We start from the raw sequence: 27,391 nt of genomic DNA, 5'->3' as shown, positions 1-27,391 counted from the left end.
ATATTATATTTTTAATAAATCTATATTTTCTATTTTGTAAAAATATAATATATTCTGTTTTAGAAAAATAATATATTTTGTTTTAAAATAAATAAATAAATTATGTTTTTAATATATCTATATATTTTATTTTAATAATATATTTTAAAAATAAAAAATATTTTTGGATTTATTAAATTAATATTTTACATTTTCGAATTAATAAACTTTATATGTTAAAAATATGAAAGAAAAAAAATCCTAAATATATTAAAAACAACAACCAACAACCAACAAATAATCTAAACTCCAAACAACCAACAACTCAACGGTTTTATATATTAAAATATGAAGAAAAAAATATAATAGCTAAAATACGTCAAAGAAGAAACAACAAACTTTGCACAATCTTTGAGTCTTGATGAAGGTCTAGAATATTGATCAAAAAATTAATCAACACTTAAACAAAGGAAAATCAACAAGATAATTAATATGAATAAAACGAAAAATCAACATAAAAAATTAATATCTTCAATTGAAATTGGAAGAAGGTGAAAATTTAAAATCAAATGGGATTTTAATTTGAATAAATGGGTGGAAGAAATGAGGTGAAGTTTGGAATGTCGCTTGAAATGGGAGAAAGGAAGAAGAGAAGAAATTGGGAAACGATGGAACATGGGGCATTAGATATCGACCTCAGTGTCATACTATTCACGTCTCAAATAAAAAAGTATTTGTCGGATAGCGACGTGAATAACACGTCGCAACCACTGTAGTGTCAGAACGATCATAACTGTTGCGACGTGCATTACACGTGCTACATAAAGTTGTTAGTCAGCACCTGCACACCATCAATACGTCAGGTCAAACTTTCCCTCTAAATATTTTGATTTTCTAAAACTCATTTGCAAAGTGTTTTCTATGACAACTCAATTTTTGAAAATTTTAGAATCCCCCCTTTTGAAACCCGACGTCTTTATTTTTTTTAAAATTTAAAATAAGAAGTTGTGACGTGTTTTCCACGCTACAACATTTTTTTTAAGTTTCAACTTCTCTCCACGTGATAACATGACTTTACATTTTTTATTATTTAAAATATATAGCGACGTGATAAATACATTGCAACATTATTTTTTTTGTCACGTGTTATCACGACACAAAATCATGTTGCTGGAATCTTGTAGTTGAAGGTGTATCTAGATGATCTTTTGATGTTTTCATTTGTGTTGATATTTATATAGAATTTAGAGTCTCTTTTATGAGAAGATTTGCTAATTATTTTGATTTCTATAACTTTTTTTTATACGGAACGGATGGTTATCATTTTATTTAATGAAATTGTTCATACAAAAAATAGATTAACTTTAAAGTAGAATGTGACTTTATGTTTATTTATGACATTTTTTCTAATTCAAAATTTGTCCATTGAAAACTCCAAATAAGATGATCTTCTTGTTTTTATTTAATTTAATAATTATTATTTTAGACTTAATTGCAACTTTGATTCCCCTATTTTGTCTTTTTTGAGTTTTGATCCCTCCATTTTAAAAACTACGATTTTGATCTTTTTTTAAGTTTTGTGATTGATTTTATTCCTCTCTCCAACTTGGGACTTATTTTTAATGATGTGACGTTCAGTTTGCTGACTTGTCAATGCCAAGTCATTTTAAAATTAATCCAATTCTTTTTTTAATTTAATATTTATGTTAATATTTTTTTTATAAATTTTAAAAAATATTAATCTAATATATTATATAAAAAACAGAATTATAAATGTTAATGATATTTTTCTTCACAAACCCAATGCCTCTTGCACTTTTGGTTGGGGAAGGAAGAGGAATGATAAGTTTTTGTGGTTGACGAAGGTGGTTTTTGCATGGTTGTTGTCGGGGAATAGAGTGTAGAAGCAAGCTTCAATCCAAGAAGTATTTTGATGAAGACAACATGCATCAATGCAAAAAGAGAAGAGCTACAAAGTTATTTCAAGCATCATGTATTCAAAGCCGCATATGCATTTTGATCAAGCTTCATTTTCAAGTCAACCATTTGCAAGATTGTTGATTCACTTCTTAGGTATATCTAACTCACTCTTAGATTAGTATACAAGTGTTCAACAATCATGATCTGCATTTGCATCTTTTAACATAACCATTTGTTAACACCTTGAAATGCAAGACACATTTATTTTTAAGTATTTTTCTGCATTTCAACAGTGTTAACCGGTTAACCATATGGGTTAACCGGTTAACAGCCCAGTTTTTCAAATTCTCTGTTAACGTTTGTATGCGTTAACCGGTTAACCCATATGGTTAACCGGTTAACACTGTTCGTTGCAGCAGAAATGTTTTTGAAAAATTATATCTTTTCATCAAAGTTCATGAGAGAAATGATACCTCTTTGAAAAGGTATTTTGGCAATATAAATTATTAAATTTTCAAAATGAATTTTCACCTCCAAGAATTTTTATACAAACTTCAAATAATCACTCTCTCATATTTTTCCTTCAATGATTTTTGAAAGTGTTCATAATAAAATTTTCATCTCATTCTATTGTTGAACACTTGCATATTATCTTTTGAGTGACTTATTTATCTAAGGAGAAGATCAATCAAGAGAAGATTGATAATACTACATCTTTGTTAAAATCATTCTTAGAAATTATTTCTGTTTGACTTGTGATCCAGGATTGTTGGACACAAGGGTTGGTGTTGAAGAGGATTGTTCTTCATACACTTGTTTGTCTATAGGTTAGATAGTAGGCATCACCATTTGTGTGAATAGGCTGTACCATTTCTAACTATAGTGAAATCTCTTTCGTGTGAAAGGGGAGTGGATGTACCTTCGGATTGTGAAGGGAACCACTATAATTTCCGGTGTCTTTTGCTTTCCGCATTTTATTTTTCCGCACTTAAACACAAATAATCAAAAACCGGAAACTAGATCGAAGAATTTTTTATCACCTAATTCACCCCCCCTCTTAGGCGCTTTTACAACTTACATTTGGCATCAGAGCAAGTTATAGGTAACTTGTTCCTAGAGATCCAGCATGGCTTCCGCAAGCATAAATTCGGTTTTCAAAGACGGTGGAAGTAGCAACAAGCCCCCACTCTTCTCCGGAGAATATTTCGACTTCTGGAAAATCAGAATGAAGGCACATCTCGAGGCCCAAGGGGAAGGTATATGGGAAGCAGTTGAAGAAGGTCCACACAAACCGGTGAATGTGGTGAATGGAGTTGGTACCCCAAAGTTGAAAAACACTTATGACGAAGATGATAAGAAAAGGATTCTGAATGAGAAGAAGGCAATCAACATACTCCAAAGCGCTCTCAGTATGGACGAGTTCTTCCGTATATCTCAATGTAAATCGACAAAGGAGATTTGGGACACCTTGGTTGAAACACATGAAGGAACCACCGAAGTGAAGAGATCAAGGCTAAACACCCTAAGTCAAGAATATGAGATGTTCCGCATGCAGCCCGGTGAATCTATAGTTGCCTTACAAAAGAGATTCGTCCATCTAACAAATCACTTGATCGCTCTGGGTAAAACTTTCACTAATGATGATCTCAACCTGAAAGTCCTAAGATCGTTGACAAGAGAATGGCAACCGAAAGTGACCGCTATTTTGGAAAAGAAGAGTCTCTCAACGATGACATCCGCGTCTCTATTTGGAAAACTTCAAGAACACGAATTGGAACTTGGAAGGCTCGAGAAGCACGAAAGTCAAGAAAAGAAGTCCAAGGGAATTGCCTTGAAGGTTGATTCAAAAAGGGACAAAGATGATGAGACATCCGAAGATGAGAACTTTATGCTTCTTGTAAAGAAGCTTGGTAAGTTTTTTAATAAAAATAAAAATTCCTCTTATCCTAAAAAGAATAACCATTTCAGGAAAAAGGAAGCATCCACATCAATGCAAGACGTTACGTGTTATGAATGTGGACAACAAGGTCACATAAAGCCGGACTGCCCAAAACTTGCAAAGAAAGGAGGATTCAAAGGCAAGAAGGAATTCAAAAACAAAAAGGCTTACGTCGCTTGGGACGATAATGAGATCAGTTCATCTTCGGAATCAGAAAGCGATGAATGTGCGAACATGGCTCTTATGGCTTCACATCACTCCGATGAAGAAATCGATGAGGTTAGTAGCAATTTTTCAGTTTATGACAATGACGCACAAGATGTTATAAATGAACTCTTAAAAGAATGCAAGACATTGTATAAAAGTATTTCATCCCAAAAGAAACAAATTTCATCCTTAGAAGAAAAAAATACTGCTTTGGAAAAATATATTGAAAGTGGAAAACAAAAGTTGATGGATGAAAAACAAAGTCTTGCATGTAAGAATTGTGAATCTTTATCTTTTCAAATTGTTCAACTTAAAAGATTTTTAGAAAGATATGAAAAAGGTCAAATTGGGTTGGAAGAAATTCTTAAACACCAAAGGTATTCTAATGACAAAAGTGGATTAGGATATTCTAAGTTTTCTAAACCAAGCACAAATAAGATCATTTTTGTTAAAGCAAGTGAACAAGTTGCAAAAGAGAAAGTAAACAATTCTAAAATTATGCATCAAAGTCATAAAAAGAAAATGATTGCTAAGAAGAAGAATTATGTTCCTAGATATAGAAGTGATTTTCAACCTACTTGCTTTTATTGTGGAATCAAAGGACACACACCTAATGCCTGTTATGTGCGAAACTTTAGCGTTCCAAAAGGGCATTATGTGTGGGTTAAAAAGGGTACTAACTACCAAGGACCCAAAGCAATTTGGGTACCTAACAAAACTTGATTTTGTTTTGTAGGTATGCTTGAAGACAACCTCTAATCAATGGTATCTTGATAGCGGTTGTTCAAAGCATATGACGGGCGACATCGACAAATTTTCACATCTATCTTTAAAGGCCAAAGGATATGTTACATACGGTGATGACACCAAAGGGAAGATCCTTGGAGTAGGAACCATTGAAGCACCTCCTTTTACCATCATCGAAGATGTCCTTTATGTTGAAGGCCTAAAGCACAATTTACTTAGTATAAGTCAATTGTGTGACAAAGGGTTCCGAATCAATTTCACAAAAGATGAATGTGTGATAGAGCATGAAGTCACCCATGACATCTTGCTAAAAGGTAAAAGGGTTAATAATATTTTTATGACTTCTTTTGATGATTCTTCCTTGAAGGTAAAATGCCTAATGACGAACAACAACGAGGCTTGGCTATGGCATAAAAGATTCGCTCATATACACATGGAGCACATGAACAAATTAATAAAGCATGATCTTGTCGTTGGTCTTCCAAAGATTAAGTTCATCAAGGATAAACTATGTGACGCATGCCAAAAGGGAAAGCAAACCAAGACAACTTTCAAATCCAAGAATGTTGTATCTTCGTCGAGGCCACTTCAACTCTTGCACATGGATCTCTTCGATCCATCAAGAACGAAAAGTTTCGGAGGTAATGTTTACGGTTTGGTAATTGTTGATGATTTCTCTAGATATACGTGGACTTTGTTTCTTGTGCAGAAAAGCGATGCTTTCAAGGCTTTCAAAAAATATGCAAAACAAATTCAGAATGAGAAGTCTCTTTCAATAACCTCCATTAGAAGTGACCACGGGGGAGAATTTCGGAACACATTCTTTGAAGAATTTTGCGAAAAGCACGGAATTTCCCACAACTTCTCCGCACCACGAACACCACAACAAAACGGTGTCGTAGAGAGAAAGAATAGATCCTTGGTGGAACTCGCAAGAACAATGCTCAGTGACTCCAACCTTCCTAAATATTTTTGGACGGACGCAGTTAGCACAGCATGCTTTGTTAGCAACCGTGTCAACATTCGGCCGATTCTCAAAAAGACTCCGTATGAGCTTTTCAAAGGAAGGAAGCCTAATATATCTTTCTTTCACATCTTTGGGTGCAAATGTTTTGTCCTCAACAATGGAAAGGACAACCTTGGTAAGTTTGATGAGAAATCCGACGAAGGTATCTTCCTTGGCTACTCCCTATCTAGTAAGGCTTTTAGAATTTTCAATAAAAGAACTCTTACTATTGAAGAATCAACGCATGTATGTTTTGATAAAACTAACTCCTCGAAAGAGGATAACCTTGTTGTTGATGACGATGATGATATAATAGATGTATCACAAAAGGAACTTTCAAATGTTCAATCAATTCCACAAGGAGATGGCTCACCAATCATTGAAGAACATCATGATCAACCGAAAGAATGGAAGACTCATAGAGATCACCCCATCGATAAAGTTATTGGTGATATTAGCCAAGGCGTTGCAACACGACTAAATCTCAAAGATGCTTGTCTCAACATGGCTTTTATGTCTCAAATAGAACCAACCAAAGTCGATGAAGCCTTAGGCGACGATCAATGGATAGTAGCAATGCAAGAAGAACTCAACCAATTCGAAAGAAATCAAGTTTGGAGTCTTGTACCAAGACCGAACAACAAGCACATCATTGGAACAAGATGGGTCTTCAAGAACAAACTTGATGAGAATGGGATCATAGTTCGTAACAAAGCAAGATTGGTCGCACAAGGATACAACCAACAAGAAGGAATTGATTTTGATGAGACATTCGCTCCGGTAGCAAGGTTAGAAGCAATTCGATTATTACTTGCTTTTGCTTGTTCTATGAATTTTCAATTGTTTCAGATGGATGTCAAAAGCGCTTTCCTAAATGGCTATATCAATGAAGAAGTCTACGTCAAACAACCTCCGGGTTTTGAAGACTTCAAGAACCCTTCACATGTTTACAAGTTGAAGAAAGCACTATATGGTTTAAAGCAAGCACCGAGAGCGTGGTATGACCGCCTCAGCAACTTTCTATGTGAAAAGGGATTTGTAAAAGGAAAGGTTGACAAGACTTTGTTCATAAAGAAGATCAAGGGTAACACCTTATTGGCTCAAGTCTATGTCGACGACATCATCTTCGGTTCAACAAATAAAGATCTTTGCGAAGAGTTTTCAACCATGATGCAAGGAGAATTCGAGATGTCCATGATGGGAAAATTGAACTATTTTCTTGGACTACAAATCAAGCAAACCAAGGATGGCATCTTCATCAACCAATCCAAGTATTGCAAGGAATTATTGAAAAGATTCGATATGGATAGTTGCAAAGTGATGTCCACTCCTATGGGATCCGGAACGTACGTTGATCAAGATGAATCCGGAATGTCAATAGATATTACAAAATATCGAGGTATGATTGGTTCATTACTATATTTGACGGCAAGCCGTCCTGACATTATGTTTAGTGTATGTTTGTGTGCACGCTTTCAAGCAAACCCGAAGGAATCGCATCTCACCGCCGTGAAGAGGATTATGAAATATCTCAAAGGAACAACGAACGTCGGACTATGGTATCCAAAAGGTAGTACATGCTCCTTGATTGGTTATTTTGATGCTGACTATGCAGGCTGTAAGACCGATAGAAAAAGCACAAGTGGTACCTGTCACATTCTCGGGAATGCACTAGTGTCGTGGGCATGCAAGAAGCAAACATGTGTCGCACTTAGCACGGCCGAAGCAGAGTACATTGCAGCAGGCAGTTGTTGTGCACAAATTTTATGGCTCAAGCAACAACTTCTGGATTTTGGTATAGACCTCGGCTGCATTCCTCTTCGATGCGATAACACAAGTGCCATCAACATCACAAAGAACCCGGTCATGCATTCAAGGACGAAGCACATAGATATCCGACATCATTTCCTTCGAGATCACGTGCTTAACGGAGATGTAGATGTTACGTTCGTGGATACACATAACCAACTCGCTGACATATTCACAAAACCATTGGCTAAAGAGCAATTCTTCAAGATTCGGCGAGAACTCGGTATTCTCAATGAAGGTGACATCTAACCTTGTCTTCAAATTACTTGTTATGTGGTATAGTTGCTAAAAATGTGTTTACTTTCAGTTTTTATGTTATGCATGCTAGCACTCCTTTTTCGCCGTTTTCCGTTTTTCTTACTTTCGCATGTCCAAATATCATCCGTTTTAAAATATTTTTAAATCGAAAGTTGCGTATTGATAAGTGCTAATACTTTGTGCAAAATTTTTGTAAAAATCTTTTCCCGGTTCTTCAAAACGGAGCTGCTGTTTTTTCTTTTATTTTTGAAAAATTCAGTCTGTTAACCGGTTAACGGTATAGGTTAACCGGTTAACACCTCCAAACAGCAACTTTGTTTTCGCTTCTAAAATACAGAACTTTTAAATTAATTGTTTTTTTTTATGTGGGTTTATGTTCATTGCATGTGCTTTACTCTTTCACCTACTCCTCATAACTCTCTCCTCCCTCATTACTCACCATAAACCCTTCATCTCTTTACATTCAACTTTCATAACTCTCAAACCCTTTTCCGAAAATCCATCTCTAAACCCTAGAATCTTCATCTTCTTCATGGCTCCACCAAGAATGGGAAAGGCTCCTGTATCATCATCTAGCAGTGAAGAGGAAGAGTTGAAAATGGAAACCGCCAAGAAAAGGAGAATGGATTTCAAAGTCAGGGTTAGACATCTGCTTAAGGGTAAGTATGTGAATCTCAAATCCTTCACTACTTTCTCTTTCCCTGAGTTGTTGAGATATCAAGGATTGCATGCGTTCATCACTGATAATGGGAAAATTTACACTGATTTGGTAAAATCTTTTCTGAACCATTTTACTTTAAATCTGAATGATGATGAACAACATATGCTGTCTGCAACTGTAAGGGACTGTGAAATTGTTACAGACCTAAGGACGTTGGCTGCGTCTCTTAAGATTCCATATTCAGGTTTTTTCCTTCGGAAAGGTGTTAATCATGATGAAGGACAATGGGCTCAGTATGATAAGATGGAATACTACTACTCTATCTGTAGATTTCCCAGGGAGGTTGTTGTGTCGGGACAGTGCACTTCTCGCATACTCTGTTATGCTAAGAACCTGTCGGTTGATGATCGTATGCTGCATTATGTTATCTGCCATGTCTTGCTGCCCAAGGATTCAAACCTGTCTCAAATCAATGATTTGGAAATGCAAGTCTTATTTGCGGTGAAGAACAAAATCCGAGTTAATTGGCTGCCCACTATGATGTATCATCTGAGACAACAACTTTCTCTCAAAACAAGGCTGCCATACGGTCGCCTTATCTCAAGGATTTTGGAACTCACAGACATGGAAATCGGGAGAGAACCGTTTTTGGCTATGACCACTACCGCCAATGAAATCAACGGCGTTACCATCATGAAAAATACCGGAATTATTCAAAGCAATGACGGCTCCTACAAGTATGATGATGGGTCCTCCTCTTCAAATTTCCCTATTCCGGAAGGTGGCATTACAAATGAGTTTCTCTATACCACCATGATGAGCCACCACCGTGAAACCACTCGCGCTATCAAGAGTCTTCGGAACCTTGTGTTGAGTTCCCGCAACCTTCCCGTAGAAGATGATGAAGGTGAAGACGGTAGTGAAGCGGATGGCGAGGAGGATGAGGCCGGTTCGGAAGAAGAATAAAGCACTATGTTTTTTTTCTATGTTTCTGTTATATGTTGTTCTATTGTTTTTGTTGTTAAACTATGTTTATGCTATTTATGTTTACCAAACACTTAACTTTTAATCCAGTTTCTTTCTGTCATAATATGTGATTCAATGTTTATCTGATATGTGTGTATGCTTGTATGCTTTTCCTTTTTCATCAGTCTCTTCCTTTTTGCTAATGACAAAGGGGGAGAAGACTTGTTTCTCTAATGATTTCTCTATGCAGAATTGTTGTATACCTCTCATTTAGGGGGAGTTTTTAAACTTAGGGGGAGAATCAACTTAAAGAAACTTCACTTTCTGCATCTATCTCAAAGTGGTTGTCATCATCAAAAAGGGGGAGATTGTAGAAGCAAGCTTCAATCCAAGAAGTATTTTGATGAAGACAACATGCATCAATGCAAAAAGAAAAGAGCTACAAAGTTATTTCAAGCATCATGTATTCAAAGCCGCATATGCATTTTGATCAAGCTTCATTTTCAAATCAACCATTTGCAAGATTGTTGATTCACTTCTTAGGTATATCTAACTCACTCTTAGATTAGTATACAAGTGTTCAACAATCATGATCTGCATTTGCATCTTTTAACATAACCATTTGTTAACACCTTGAAATGCAAGACACATTTATTTTTAAGTATTTTTCTGCATTTCAACAGTGTTAACCGGTTAACCATATGGGTTAACCGGTTAACAGCCCAGTTTTTCAAATTCTCTGTTAACGTTTGTATGCGTTAATCGGTTAACCCATATGGTTAACCGGTTAACACTGTTCGTCGCAGCAGAAATGTTTTTGAAAAATTATATCTTTTCATCAAAGTTCATGAGAGAAATGATACCTCTTTGAAAAGGTATTTTGGCAATATAAATTATTAAATTTTCAAAATGAATTTTCACCTCCAAGAATTTTCATACAAACTTCAAATAATCACTCTCTCATATTTTTCCTTCAATGATTTTTGAAAGTGTTCATAATAAAATTTTCATCTCATTCTATTGTTGAACACTTGCATATTATCTTTTGAGTGACTTATTTATCTAAGGAGAAGATCAATCAAGAGAAGATTGATAATACTACATCTTTGTTAAAATCATTCTTAGAAATTATTTCTGTTTGACTTGTGATCCAGGATTGTTGGACACAAGGGTTGGTGTTGAAGAGGATTGTTCTTCATACACTTGTTTGTCTATAGGTTAGATAGTAGGCATCACCATTTGTGTGAATAGGCTGTACCATTTCTAACTATAGTGAAATCTCTTTCGTGTGAAAGGGGAGTGGATGTACCTTCGGATTGTGAAGGGAACCACTATAATTTCCGGTGTCTTTTGCTTTCCGCATTTTATTTTTCCGCACTTAAACACAAATAACCAAAAACCGGAAACTAGATCGAAGAATTTTTTATCACCTAATTCACCCCCCCCCCCCTCTTAGGCGCTTTTACAACTTACATAGAGGTTGGTCGGAAAGTGGTATGGAAAAGAGAAACGGTGAAGAGGGCGTCGGCCGGAAGTTGAGAGAGAGAGAGAGAGAGATGGGTTCAATTCTTTTGGTCTTTTTTGTTTCCAAAACGCGCGAGAAGAATGGAGTGGTGTGAGTTGCGGTGTTGCATGTGGTTGTTGCCGAGGAAGATGAAGATTGACAGTGACGATTTTGGTTGGGGGGGGGGGGGGAAGAGGATTAACACTTTAATCCCAGAAATATCGACAATCAAGACCAACAAAAAATCAAAATGAAATTCTAACCCTAACCCCCAAATCTTAAAACACCGTGTCTTTCTTCATAGATCTGAACACTAATATGTTTTTGTTTTTCTCTCTAAAATATCACTCGTGTTCATCTCTTTCGATTATTTCTATTCGATTCAATTGGAATATGGAAGGTGGCATACTTGACGATGTGAAAATTTGTCTTTACAGCCTCCAAAAGAGAACATGGTGGTTAGGACAATTACGTTCTAAATTAGCGACATCAAGTGTGGTTCTTGTGTTAATTCATTGTTGTTGTTGTTAGGTGTAAACATGGAATTACGTCACGATTTAGCGACATAGAGTGTGGTTTTCGCGATTTTAAGGTGAAGAATATGGGTGTGAGAAACAAGGTTTAAAAATGAGGGATATGGGTGTGAGAAGCAAGGTTTTCAAAGTTCTCAGATCATGAATTGAATTTTCTTTTCTTTTCCCTTCTTTTGAAACCTGGTTTTGAACTACTGGTTTTAAGATTTATTTTAGACTCATGACTGGTTTTCAAATTTGTTGAGTTCATTTCAGTTAAAGAGTACAATGAAGCAAAAGTTGCACTTTCATTACTGCACTTTCTGATTCCTATGCGAGAAAGAGTGAGGAAGAGGATATTTTTTTCAATTTTTGATTTGTGAGAGAGATAGAGGAAGTCAGCCTATGAGAGAAGAAGATATCAGATTTTATAAGAATAGAGATTGGATTTCAAAAATGTGATTTTTAATTAGTTGATTTATTAAAATATACTAGATAATTGAATTAATATTAAACTTTATAAAATAATTTAATTTAAATGGACAAATATGACATGGAAATATATTTTGGCAAAAAGAAAATAACATGTCATCACTAACTACGCCACATCATTAAAAAAAAGTCCAAAATAGGAGAGGGGACTAAAATCCAACACAAAACTTAAAAAGGGACTAAAATCATGGTTTTTAAAATGAGGGATCAAAACCCAAAAAAATCAAAATAGGGGGACCAAAGTTACAATTAAACTTTCATTTAAATATCTATATATACATGAACGTAAATACTTGTGTTTGTTAAGAATAATAAGTTATGTGTGAGTTAGAGTCCCACATTGGTTATAAATGTGGAGACTTTAGCATTTATAAGTGAGAGAACTCACACACCTATCACTTTAAGGTTTTGAGTGAATATGATGTGTCTCTCTCATTTGTGTATTACTCTTAGTCCAATGTTAATGTTTCTCCTCATGACCTAACAAATGGTATTTGGTTCGAGTAAAGGGACCAACTTACTTGTATCGAAATGCCCAAGAAAGAAGTGTCAACGGCGGTTTCATGTTGGTTATAAATATGGAGTCTTATTTATAAATGAGAGAACACACACCTATCATCTTAAAATTTTGGATGAATATGTAGTGTCTCTCACATTTATGTATTATTCTTAACCCAATGTTGATGCTTCTCTTCATGATCCAACAATGTTAATGATCTTATTATTGCAACTTACAACTTTTTTTAATTGAGTTTATCATGAGACTAATCATATTTAAAGTTATTAACATGCAAACTAAAGTTAGTCCGCATACTTAGAAAAATAGCAACTCCCATTATCCCATATGAGTTTATAGAACTTTTAGCTACATGATTATAAGAATCAAAACACCTTTACTAAAGTGTTTTTGCCCAATCCTTTTAGCACGTGGACTTTATTTGGTACACGAATTCACTTTATTTTTAGTGAATGCAAATGCAATGAAGAAATTTACACGCACTAAATACTAAAATATAATAATGTTTCTATACCTCTTTTACTTTTACTTACAAGACATGATAGAACCGTTCACTCTTATTGAAGAATAAAATTTAGTGTTTAATATTATAGAATTATATGATACACCCAAAAAGGTAACACACACTACATGTGAATATGTGATACATTTAACAAGCTTAATGAAAACGCATCATAGTCTTTAAAGTGGAGCCATGTATCAAGTTGGCAAAATCAAAGGAAGAAATCGTGAAAAAGAAAAAAGACAAAATCCCTTATCCTATGATCGAGAAATCAAATATATTTCTTATTAAGATTCCGGTATAAAACATCAGTTCTATGATTGATCTTGCATTTCAAAAGCCTAACATTATGATTTGGACACATTCTTCATTTCGTGTTTGGTAGCCTTTATTATATATGATTAGTGAATGGATTTGATTTTGCAAGTTACTAAATCATATTTCTTTTATTTTTTTAATTATATTTCACTTTAAAAATATATTGTATCATATTTGTCAATCGTTTTATAGTAGTATTGAATGTTAATATACATTTGGTCAAAATTCTGAGTGGACAACAAACTGACATGAAGACTTGTGTCAAACACCATTTGTAAGTATTAAAACTCTAATAAAATACTAGAGTAATAAAAATAGATTAATTTTATCAATATAAATATTTATATATTTAAGTCTCATATTAATATTATTTATTTAAATATTTATAATAACATATTTTTAATAAAAAAATTATATTGCATCAATAAAAATATAATTTATAAAATTGTCATGTTATTATAAAAATAATAATCAAATAAATATTTTTAAAATAAAATATATTCAATTATTAATTATTAAAAAAAAGAAAATAAATCATCAGAGTTATTGATCTCATCTTCCTTACCATTCTCAATGAACACTTTCGTTCAATCAATTCAACCATTTAAATCCATAGTAGTGGTTGAAAGTGATTGCTGTGATGACCCTTCTCCATATATGATTCTCATATTCATAAATCTATCCACTTTTACTATAGTTGGAGGCTAAATTTCTGGCTACCATATAGTCTTCCTTTTTATCTTGCTGCCAATTACTCTATTTGAAGTCTTAAGGGAGATCCTCATTAACAGTTTTGGACCACATCATGAAGTCGAGTTAGAGTTCTAGGATAGGTAAAGTGTGAATTTTTTTTATCATACTCCTCAAATATATATAAAGCTTATAAAAATTCAAATATTTATATAGATAATAATTAATATAAATAATAGTTTAAATTAAATAATTAATTAAATACAATATCAATATTACCGAAGTCAATTTTGAGCGATCATCAACACACTTTTCACAATTTTTGAGAAGAGTCTTCTCACAAGGCTCGCTATTTAGTAGAGGTTTCCATATATATTTTTGTTAGTTAATGTAATTAAATTAATTAATAAATAAAAATGTTATTTAAAAATAATAAGTATAAGAAATTATAATTTGACATGCATGTTGAGTAGTACTTATATTTGCTCTAGCTTGAAAAGCAACCATATTTTTCAAGTGCTTAGTTTTTTGTTGCTTTTATTTATTTATTTCTCAATGAACTTGTCAATGCCTAATATTTGAGTAGTTTTAAGAATAATCCCACGCTTATTCAATAAGGGTGTCGATTACATCTTGTATATGAGCATGGGTAAGCATGTTTGAAAGACGAGTTACAACTTTGATATGAAAATTACTTTTGCCCATCATGTTCTCTTTCATTATGTGTACACCTTTCCTACATTATTGATGTCACATTCAAATGATTTATTATATAATGTAATGGGAGATATGATTATATGAGATAAGATTAGAAGTTATAATATTAGAGTGTTGGAGTAGTTATTATAGAAACGATGGTGAAAAATAATATTAGGTGGTTTGGAAATATAGAGATAATACATTTAGATTCTTTTGTAAGGAAAATAAATCAGATGGAAACAATTTGAGGTAGATGAAGAACTAGAAAAACAGTAACGAAAAATGGTGTTGAAAATAAGACGAGTTAATAGTATATAAGTGATTCAATCAAATAGTGTATCTTCATCATCTTCATTGTCATCATCTAATGTGTGATCTGGTATTATCTTCAGACCCAAACTATATTCACAGTGCAACTATCAAATATTTAATGAACAAACGTGATTCCAAACCACGTTTGATTCGATGGATGCTCTTACTTCAAGAGTTTGACGTGGAAACAAAAGGTAAAAAGGAATCTGAGAATGTTGTAGTTGATCACTTATCTCAGTTAGTAAACAAAGAAATAACCCGTCAATAGAAAGAAGTACTGGAAGAATTCCCATATGATCAACTACTCATGATACAAGAAAGGTTGTGCTTTGCTGATATGGCCAATTACAAAGTTTTTGGAGTTCTCCCAGAGGACCTGAATAGGTAGCAGAAGAAGAAATTCTTAAAGGACGCACAACAATATGTGTGGTATGAACCATATCTTTTCAAAATAGGGGCTAATCAACTTTTAAGAAAATGTGCGAGGGGAGACACAAAATATAATCTTACATTGTCATAATTATAACATCCCAAATAAATTTATCTAGAATTTTAACTGAGATGTACATAGTCGATACCAGATACTTTTAAAATTCAAAATAATTTCAGGTCTGATACGTAGAAACATAGAGTATCATAACGATGTGAACTTCAATACATATGAAGTTACATAACATGATATTGAAGCAAGAGGTAATTAGCATTAGATAAAAGTGTTTATCTTTATATTATAGGCATTGGATCATTTTGTGGGAATTACTTATCAAGGAGGAAAGAGTTATTCCTTCAATTGTATTCTCGATGGGCATGTAAACGCTTTTCTCTTCACACCCAATATACACAGAGTTGGTAGAGATCCAATCCATGTCTAAGATGACATCTAATTTTTTGAAAGGCATGCAAATGAGGTTATGTAATATGTCTTGTCAGAGACAGTGAGAAGACAATTCTCACAAACTAATTCTTCTATAACACAACCATCAGTGGTTGTGGTCACTAACATATGAGGATTTAGGGGAGACAATTCTAATCCAAGACATCTAACACTCTTGGATGAAATAAATAAGTTAGTTGAGACACAATCAAACAATACTAAAATATATGATTGGTTTATGAGACACATACTAGCAATCAAGTCATTATTCGCCAAAGATTTCTTCTTTCTTAGAGTATAAACTCTCCATTTGCTAGTTGTGGTTTTATCAACACCACCTTTGTCTTTCCACAGTGGGTATTCCCACTTCATGTGTCCAACTTGTTTACAATAGTAGCAAACATTTTTTCCTTACATGCATTCTCCACCATGATAGCTATCAGGGAAATAGTTCTAGGAATTCATGTTCCATCTAGATATGGTAACTATTAGGGAAGTAGTTGGCAAGAAAAATATGCTTGAAGTTTGTTCAGTCCTTGACTATTTGATTTACGCTCATGTTGGTATTTGCATCTCCCCGTCAATCATAAGTTTCTCCTCTAAAGAGGCGAGTCACAAAAGTCATCTTCTCCTCATGTGTGCATTTGGTCACTTCAAAAGCTCTTTCAATTATGTGAATCCATTATCTAGTTTCCCTAGGGTCATGGTTTCCTTCGAAGTTCGCAAAATTCATTCTACAAAACTCCTTGAAATCCTGATTATCCCTTTGAACTTGGGGTTAGGGGGGCTGGAACGTTTGGCCTTGCAGCATCATTTGTTGTTTTTGTTGTTGCGACATCTGCATCATTTGTTGATGTTGCAAATTTTGTTGGGCTAGTTGTGCCTATTGAAATTGCATTATCTTAGCCCAAGGATTCACATTAGGGTCTTCTTGCGTATGGAATGGAGGTACGTGAGGTTGTTCGGATGAAATTGCCCTTGCATTTCTTCGATTCCCTGCCATAATATTCTACCTATCATAAGCACATGACAAATTGATCAGACCGTATGTGTTGTAATGTAAGAATAAATAGTTAGAATATAAAGAATCAACTATTCATATTCGAATTTTAATTACCCCTAGCATGGTCTGAATCAACCAGGCTCTAATACCAAATATAACATCCTAAATAAATTTATCTAGAATTTTAACTGAGTTGTTCATAGTCAATATCAGATACTTTTAAAATTTCAAAATAATTTCATGTCTGATATGTAGAAACGTATTGCATCCTAACGATTTGAACTTCCATACATATGGAGTTACATAACATGAAGTTGAAGTAAGATGGAGTCTTAAACATAATAAGTAAGACGAGCACAAGAGAATAAAAAAACATGAAAGTTCTTCAAGCTTCAACATTCTGCACTCTTCTTATCCTTCTCCACTTGTCTATCTGAAAGTAAAAAATGTGAGGAATGAGACCTACTTGTCTCGGTGAGTTCCTTACAAAACCCTTAAAGGTTAGTAAAGCATTTATGATATTTTTCTAATATTTGATCAACATTACAATTAGGATAATTCATATTCACTATACGAAGTATATATAAATATATGTCACAATAATACTTGAATACACAATCAATATCTTATTCATATTAAATATCAAGGACACTCTCAGAGGCCTGCTCATCCAGTTGATAATAAATATAGATAATCATGGAGAATCTGATTCACAATATTGTTCATTTTAATTCTCAAGACCACTATGAGGTGAGTTGTCTCATAGGCATGCTCATTCGGTTGATATTAAATGTAGATCAACCCAGAGTTTTTGAATCACGATCATTTACAATGAATTCTATTACAATAATTAGAATTCTAATAACAAAATTATCAGACTCAGATGGTGTACGATTTCTCCACCATCGATACAATAAACATAATAATCAAGTTTTTAGTAAGCACAATTAACTGTTTTGGAATAGTCAAAGTCATTCTTTGATAAATGGGGCTGAATTGAAATATGTTATAGTTATCTTACTATATTTTCCCTTTTACTAGGACTCGCGCCTCAATCACAAAGCAACCTGGGGTACTTGTGTAACGCCCCAGTTTTTAAAATTGAATTGTTCTAATTGAGTTAAAATATGTTATATTATTTTAATTGGGTGTTAAAGTGATTAATTTAATTTAATTGGTATTTTTGAGAATTATTGAATTTTCCGTATAATTATTAGAAGTTTTAGTTAATTAAAAATTAGTAGAAATAATGAGATATTCGGTTTTGGGAGGAAAATATAATTATAATATAATTAGTGTGGTGAGAAGTGAAATTCTGAGAGTTGAGATAATATGGTGAAAAATAATAAAATAAAATAGAATTAAGAGAGAGAGAGAGAGAGAGAGAGAGAGAGAGAGAGAGAGAGAGAGAGAGAGAGAGAGAGAGAGAGAGAGAGAGAGAGAGAGAGAGAGAGAGAGAGAGAGAGAGAGAGAGAGAGAGAGAGAGAGAGAGAGAGAGAGAGAGAGAGAGAGAGAGAGAGAGAGAGAGAGAGAGAGTTTGGGAAATGATAAATTTAGTAGAAGAGGCAAACCTAGCTAGAAGAAGAACTCTGAAGCCAAGTTCCAACTTTTTTCTGCAAATTTGAGGTAACGGTGGTGGTGTGTGTGAGTAATTATTCATCTATGAGTGTATTTTTCATGAAGGATAGAATGAGATCCTAACGCTCTTCCTTGTTGCTTTTTCCTTCATCCATTAATTAGGTTTTAGAACTTGAGATGGTTGTGAAAATCTCTCTAGATCATTCTGTTATGATATTGTTTTTGTATGGTGTTAATTGGTAAATTTTGTATGAATTGATGTGTGAAAGTTTTGAGTTGTGATGTTCATGTTTAAGGGTTTTGAGATGATAAGAATAATGATGCTTTGGTGATAGATTGATGAGATAAATGTCCAATATGTGTGTTATTGATGTGCTAAATGGTGTATAATTCGTGTCTGATGAATTGTTGTGAGTTTTGGAATTGAAATCGGAGCTTTAAGGGAGCTCCAATGGTAAAAAAAAGGAGATTATGCAATCTACATAGCGGTGATGGGAGCCACCTGCGTGATGGTAGACCCATAATTACACTAGAGGGTGTGACAGGCTCCAGATCCGTGACAGTCTGACCGTCAGGTAACTATTAGGGAGTAAGTTGTATGTTGAGTATGTGTAGTAATGTTTTTGAGAAAATTATTCTATAATATATTTTAATTAAATGTTGGGGTTTTAGGGTGTTACATAGTTGGTATCAGAGCAGGTCGGTCCATTCAGCCCGAGTTTTGTGAACTTGTTTATACCCTGGTTTGCGACATGTGTGTGAAACAATATCAATGCTTATTTTCGTTAACTATTATTTACTTTACCGTCACAACTGGTTTTTATGGATGTTTGCACAAGAAGAAATGGTGTAGATACTGAAGGTTCAAATTGCGTGAAGTTAGAAAGTGGTCTACGTCCTAAGATGAAGTAGTTCATCAGATATCAGGAGATATATCGTTTCTCAATGCTGGTGAACAAATGTAAAATTTATGATGAAGATAATAGGGCTAGATATTCTCACTACAAGAGTGAGAGTGAAAAGAAGAGTGGGAATCATAATCGTGGTAAACCATATGTGACTCTAGCTGATAAGGGAAAACAAAAATTTCAGTAGAAGACTGCAGGTGGGAAAGAAACAAGTGAGGGATGCACTCCTGCTTTTCTGAGATGTTTCAAGTGTTGGGAGTTAGGTCATAATGTTGATGAATGCGAGGGCACAAGTCTGAAGTGTTTCGAGTGTGGGAAGCAAGGACATTTTGTTGCTGAGTGTAAGAGTATTATTCTTATTTGTTACAACTGTGAAGAACCAGGTCATATCAACACCCAGTGTCAGAAACCGAGGAAGGAACTCGTTGTCGTGCAAGCTAGTGGAAAGGTGTTTGCTCGAAGTGGTGTAGATGTCTCGAGATAACCTAATTTGATTAAAGGTACGAGTTTCATTAATAGTGTTTCTCTTACTGCTATTATTGACATTGGTGCGACACGTTCGTTCATATCTCATGATTGAGTTAATAATTTGAATCTAGAAGTGTCTTCTATGATTGGTAGTATGATTATTGAAACCCTGGCTAATGGTACGATAACTACTTCTTTGGTTTTTCTGAATTGTCCTTTGACCATTTATGGTAAGGAATTTGGAGTCGCCTTGATCTATCTACCTATGAGTCAACTTGATGTTATTCTGGGAATGAATTGGTTGGAGTTCAACCATGTTAATTTCAATTGTTTTGATAAGACTGTGTTGTTTCCCAAGTTCGAAGAGAGTACGAATTCGAGTTTCATGTCCGCTTAAAAGGTAGAGATGTCATTGAGGGAGAATGCTTAAGTGTTCATGATGTTCTCTTCCTTAAGAGTGGAAGGTAAAGTTGTGATTGTTGATCTTCCTGTTGTGTGTGGGTTTCCAGATGATATTAGTGACTTGGTGACAGAGCGAGAAGTTGAGTTCACCATAGATTTAGTACCTGATACTAGACCCGTGTCGATGGAACCATATAGAGTGTTTGTGTCAGAGTTGGGTGAGCTGAAGAAATAATTAGAAGAGATGCTAGAGAAGAAGTTTGCTAGACCTAGTGTATCATCATGGGAGCGCCAGTATTGTTGGTTAAAAGAAAGATGGAAGCATGAGGTAGTGTAGATTATCGACAACTGAATAAGGTTACGATTTAGAACAAGTATTATCTTTCTAGGATTGAATACCTTATGGATCAGGTAGTTGGAGCTCGTGTGTTTAGCAAGATTGATTTGAGATCGGGTTATTGTTAGATGCCCAAAAGTGCTTATTTGAGCTATCAAATATGGGCATTTTTCACTCCTTTTTGTTGCTAAAGAGTTCGAAACCGCCTTTGTTTTAGATGAATCGCAATACAATATTAAACGATCTTGGTACCTTTGATTTGTGCATTATTATGCAGGAATTAGGCATGAAATAATAGAAAATGAAGGCACAAGAAAATGGCAAGGGACCAAGAAAAAGAATGCATTCATCAGCTCGCTCGCTGGGCGAGTGCTGTGGCGAAGTGCTCGCTAGGCGAACAGACATCGAAGGTGGTAGCGAACACGTCCAGACCTGGTCAAAAGAGCAGCCAGCACTCACTCGCTAGGCGAGCCATTAACGAGCTCCCAGCGAGCAATTCCAGTAGCAAAACCTCCTAACTCGCTGGAGCGAAGGTTGAAGCGTGGGCTTCGCCTAGCGAAGGTTTTGTTCACCTAGCGAACATGCAAATCTGGCAAAGGATATTTCTCTGGGCACAGGTGCCTCTGGTGCCTATTTTGGGGGCTCGCTAGGCGAGCCATTCTGCTCGCCTAGCGAGCATGACAGCTCAGACCATAGTACTATAAGTAGCAAGGGCTACTTTTTGGACAAAAACTTAGATTTTCTTAGATATTTTCCTGCATTGCTTCTTGGATCATTTTGTGACCTAGAAACCCATTTTATCATTTCTCTTCATCTCTTAACAATCTTTCACAAAAAGAAGGTGGATTCCCATCCAATCTCGATTATTCGACTCGGATGTTGATCAACCTTCTTCCGAAACTTGTTGACCAAGCTACCATGAAAATGAGTAGCTAAGTTCTTCATTTTGTCAAGGTTAGATATAGATAATCATTAGCTTTGTATGTAAATGGGATGATCTTCATTTGTAAACTCTTTAATGATGAATATATGGTGAAAACTTTGTTTTATCGATAACTCTTTGTGTTGGTTTATGATCGAGAGATGTTTACCAACTCTTTACCTAGGTTTTCATCCAATCTTATTTGTTAGCTAGAGATAGTAATGAATGATTTTGTTCACCATAAAGTTGAACCAAAAAGTTGTCATTTTGATAGATTGTGTTAGAGATAAACAATGGATCAAAATGGGAAAACCCACAATGTGTGTTAGAGATAAACACATTGGGAGGACTTTGTGAAATAGTTTATCATCTAAAGGAGTTTATAAGTCTTGTTGATCGAACATATGCATGCAAAGTGATTGTCGAACCCTAACTTTGGCAATATTTCTCAAATATTAAAACCAAATCTTTTACCGCATTTTCTTACACTTTTATGCAAGATACCGTGACTAAAACCAAAAACCATTGTTACCTTAAGCTAAGAATTAAAACAACTGTCGAAAGGCGGCGATATCTCACAATCCCTATGGAGACGATAACAAAAACCCGACACTTAAAATTACAATCATCAAAATGGCGCCGTTGCCGGGGATTGTGAATTGATATTGCGAGCATCGCAATAGTTGCTTAATTTTTAACTTTTGAATTTTTGACTTGTGCTTGTAATTTGTTTGGTTTAGTGTGCATCTTTCGTTTTATGCGAGGGAAGGTTCCTGAGGACGAACTTCTTTTTGATCCTGAGATCGAAAGAACCGCCAGGAGACTGAATAGCAGAACGAGACGAAGGAGGCAACAAGTTAGACAACGACAAGAACAAGGAGAAAGTTCTTCTACAACACATCCACCACCTTTCACACCTATCATGGATCAACCACCACAAACACCGCCCATTTCCACACCATGTGTCAACAGTCCAAGGAATACTTCTCAGTTTGCCAACCACACGGGAAGGCAAGCCGAGATGAAAACGGGAACTCTTAACCTACTATATGGAAGTCCGTTCACCGGAATGGACCATGAAGACCCCTTTGCTTTTCTCACCAAATTTTATGAGATAGCATTGGCGGCCGGAGTTGATCAAGCTCAAGAGCTATCGTTGTTCAAAAGATTATTTCCCCACGCTTTGCTCGGCAAAGCAAAAGATTGGTACTTGGATCAAACACATGCAGTCATGACGGATTGGAACGTGTTGGAAGAGAAGTTCATTGAAAGATTTTTCTCCCACAACCGTTTCATGGAATCTAAAACGGCAATCTCCGTGTTTTCACAAGGGACCAACGAATCATTGAATGAGGCGTGGGAAAGATTCAAATCCATGCTTCGGAAGTGCAAAGGGCATGGATTTGACGAATTGACTCAAATCCATATTTTCAAGAATGGCCTCCAACCGAATTGCAAGACTTTATTGGACTCTACCTCGGGTGGTTCTTTGTTGTCTAAAAATGCCGATGAAGCTACCGATATCATTAATCGAATGGCTCTAAATGACCTCCAAAGTCAAAGTAGAGGCAACTCTTTGAAGAAACCGGGAGTGCTTGAACTTGGGACGAACGATGTTATTCTTGCCCAAAACAAACTCATTTCACAACAAGTCGAACTCTTAACTCAACAAATAAAAGAGTTGAAAGAGCCTTCTAGAGCTAAACAAATAGCTTGTTGTGAGCTTTGCAAGGGTGAGCATGACACCGGATTTTGTCCACCTCCCGGGTTCGAAGAAGTGAATTACATGGCGAACCAACGAGACTACCAACCGAGGCAACAACAACAACAACCGTATCAACAACCGTATCAACAACATCCTCAAAACCAACAACATACTCAAAATCCACAACAACACTTTCAAGGGAATCAAGGGTTCCAACCAAGGAGTAACTATTACCATAACCAAGGTTATGGGGGTGGTGCTTCTAACCGTCAAAACCCTCCCCAAAATCCTTACCAACCTCAACCGCCGGTCGTTGCTTCAAAGTTAGAAGAGACATTGACTCAATTTATGCAAATGTCAATGGCTAATCAAAAGAGTAACGATGCGGCAATCAAAAATCTCGAGACTCAAGTCGGTCAACTTGCTAAGCAACTAGCAGAACAACAACCCAGACCTTCTTTTTCGGTGAACACGCAAACAAATCCTAAGGAACATTGTAAGGCGATAACGACGAGAAGTGGAAGGGAGTTGATTAGTGAGAGTAAGAAAAGAGATGAGAGTGAAAAAAGAGAGGTTGAGAAAAATGATGAGGAGAAAAGAATAGAGGATAGTATTGATGGTGAAGTTGGGGAGTGGAGTGAGGATGAAGTTGAAAACAATGAAAAAAATGGTGAAGTTGAAAATAAAGAAAGTGTGGAAGTAGAAAATAATAAGAGTGATGAAGTGATGGTGGAGGGAGTGAAAAAGCCTAGAGCAAGGAGTTTTAGAGTTGCTAAAGGAAAGGAGGTAGTGAGCGCTACTCCAATCCAAAACCTCCCGTATCCTCATGCTCCATCTAAGAGGGAGAATGAACGGCATTACGCCCGGTTCATGGATATTTTCAAACAATTGAAAGTGAACATTCCGTTTGCCGAAGCATTGGAGCAAATGCCTAAGTATGCAAAATTCATGAAAGACATACTTACTAAAAAGCGGAGGTACACGGAACCAGAGACAATCTTGCTTGATGCACGATGTAGTGCCATCATTCAAAAAACTCTCCCAAGGAAGGAATCCGATTCGGGACGAGTCGCTTTACCGGTAACCATCGGAGACACCTACACGGGTAATGGCTTGATTGACTTGGGATCTAGCATCAATTTAATTCCCCTATCCATTGTCAAAAGATTGGGAAATGTTGATATCAAACCTGCTAAGACGACTTTACAACTAGCTGATAAGTCTACCACTGCACCATATGGAGTGGCTCAAGACATGTTAGTCAAAGTTGATAAATTCTTCTTCCCGGTTGATTTCATTGTTATTGATATGGAAGAGGACGATGATGCTCTGCTTATTCTCGGCCGACCATTCATGAAAACCGCACGCATGATGATTGACGTTGACAACGGTTTGATGAAAGTAAGGGTCCAAAATGAAGAGGTAGCCTTCCATATTTTTGAAGCCAAAAAGCATCTTAATGAGAAACATGATTCTTTCCGAATCGATGCCACCAAGGAGAAGCTAGTGGAGGTCGCAAACCAGGTTCATGTTTCTAATCCTTCCGAAAGATCTCTTATCGGAGTCTAGAAAGTTTCGACCAAAAATAAAGGAAAAGAGATGGAAGCATTGTTGCATGAATTCGAGGCTTGTGGAGAACTTGTCTATCATGAAGAAACAAGGGAAGGCTTGGATATGACAAAGAAAGTGGAGGAGCCAAAACTAGAGCCAAATTTGAAGTATGTGTTCCTGGGTGATAATTGTACCAAACCGGTAATCATTAGCAGCACTTTGTCCACAAAGGAGGAGAATCAATTGATGCGGGTGCTGACAAAGAAGGATGTTGTCAAACTAGTAGAGGTCGGGATGAATTGTTCTATCGCCGATGGTGAATGGGTGAGCGTTGTGCAAATAGTTCCGAAAAAGGGTGGTATTAGATTTTATCGAAGGTTCATCAAGAACATCTTGAAGACAACAAATCCCTTGAGGAAGTTGCTCAACAAAATGGATCCCGGAAGCTCAAACAACAAAGTGGATCGCGGAAGCTGCACAATTCCCTTGGATGCTCCTCAGTGAGCATCGAACCTTCGAGCTTATCCGACGTTAAACAAGTGCTTGTTGGGAGGCACCCCAACATTGTAAGTATTTACAGTTTTTTTTGTTGGTTGGTATTGGTGTTCAACTTGAAGAAACTTGCTGAATTGTGCATTTGAAAAGCAAAATACTGTCATGCTCGCTATCTGCTCGCTAGGCGAAGGCAGTAGCGACGATTCGCTAGCTGCTCGCTAGGCGACGCAGTAGCGAGCGCTGCGTGACAAAACCAATTTAAGTTTCCGCAGGCCACTATTTTGGGCCCAAATACCATTTTTCTTTTTAGTGGTGTAGTCTGAATTAACACTCACAAACACTCTCTCACTTTTCATCTCACTCAAACCCTAAACGGTTACATTGCATTGCAAACCTCATTGTGCACTTCAATTTCAATCAATCTCTTTCACTAAGGTTTGTCCTAATTCCATTTCTTTATGTTTTAACTTTGTAAATTTCTGATGTATATGTCATTTAGGGTGAATTTGGGGGAATGGGTACATTAGGTTTTGCATGTGGGTGTAGATTTGCATGTACCTTAGAACGATGCCTTTCATAATAAATCATTTTGTTCTGAAATAGATACCATGAGACCTTGGGTTTTTCTGAAATTTCAGTGTTAACAGGGCAGAACCCAAAACCCGCAAGATTCGCTAGCACCTCGCTAGGCGAATCAGTGGCGAACATGAGAGTAATTGAATATTCTATTTTTCTTTCTAATCTGTTTTGTGTTTGTGTTGTTTCCTCTCTATGTCTTTGCAGATGGCATCCAGATCAAGCGCGCCTAAAAAGAGAAAGGTCGGGAGCAGTTCCCGTACCATGCCCATACAATTCGACACCGACAAATTTGTCGGGCCAAAGCAAGCGGCTAGATATATCGCTTTGGAGAAGAGAAAAATTCTGCCGGAGAAAAGATTCATAATCAACCCCGAGGGCGAATACCGTACATTTGCCGGGTTGATTCACAATAAGCGGTGGGATCGGTTGATATCTCCGCTTGAACACTATGACATTGAAACAGTGCGTGAGTTCTACGCGAACGCACTGCCTAACGATGACGAGCCATTCACATGGACAACACGAGTGTCTGGCCGTCAGGTTGCATTCGATCGGGACACAATTAACCGTGTCTTGGGTGAACCGCTCCATCTGGGAGCGAATAAGAGAGACACTTACCATAGGGATTTGAGCCTTCACCGGGATACCGATTCAATTTCTGCTGCCCTGCTTTTTGAAGGGAAATCAGTTGAGCTGAACCCATCTGAGGTTCCAATGAGATACCATAGGGAAGACATGATTCCCATGGCTCAGCTGATACTCATGTTGGTTCTCACAAATATAAAACCCAAGTCTCACACCTCTACCGTGACGATCCCAGTGGCACATCTGGTTCACTGCATCTTCACGAATATTCAAATTGATGTGTCGAAGGTAATTGCTTTGGAGATGAAGTCTGTGGTTGATAACACGAAATTATATCGCTTTTTAAGACTTAATTCAATTAAATTATTTTATCATTTACGCTAATTTATCCCATTTTATCAGATATTATGCAGTATTTCTCTTCTGTTTATATCAGGTACCCATTTTGAAGCAAAAGTGAAAAAGGGAAGAAAAGGAGGGGTAAAAAGCAACAAAAAGGAGAGAAAAGGAACCAAAGGCCAAAGCCCAGCCCAAAGCGCACAAGTCACCAATGCTGTGCCTGTGACGGACGTCACAGGACGCGTGACGAGCGTCACGCGAAGCAGCCTTGTGACGGACGTCACACATGGTGTGACGAACGTCACACCAGTCCTCTATATTTTTGGCGCAAGGAACTCAACTGACCACGTTGAAGCCCACTTCCACTCACGCTTAACCCTCGGAAGCCTACTACCATGCACGCGGAAACCCTTGAAAAGTGGTTACACCAGCAGCTTATAAATAGCAGCAAATTGGGAACTTCCAGACACACAGTTTTTGCACGCTCAGTCTTGCGGAAGCTCTGCCAAATTTATTTTTTCACGCCTTTGCCTATTTTTCTTCCTTTCCAGCATCGTTCACTTTATTTATTTTATTTTGCAAGTTTTGTTTTCTTTTTCCCTTGCAA

The sequence above is a fragment of the Lathyrus oleraceus genome, chromosome 1, assembly GCF_024323335.1.
Source record: "Lathyrus oleraceus cultivar Zhongwan6 chromosome 1, CAAS_Psat_ZW6_1.0, whole genome shotgun sequence".
Lineage (NCBI taxonomy): Eukaryota > Viridiplantae > Streptophyta > Magnoliopsida > Fabales > Fabaceae > Lathyrus > Lathyrus oleraceus.
This window is presented reverse-complemented; position numbering follows the sequence as displayed.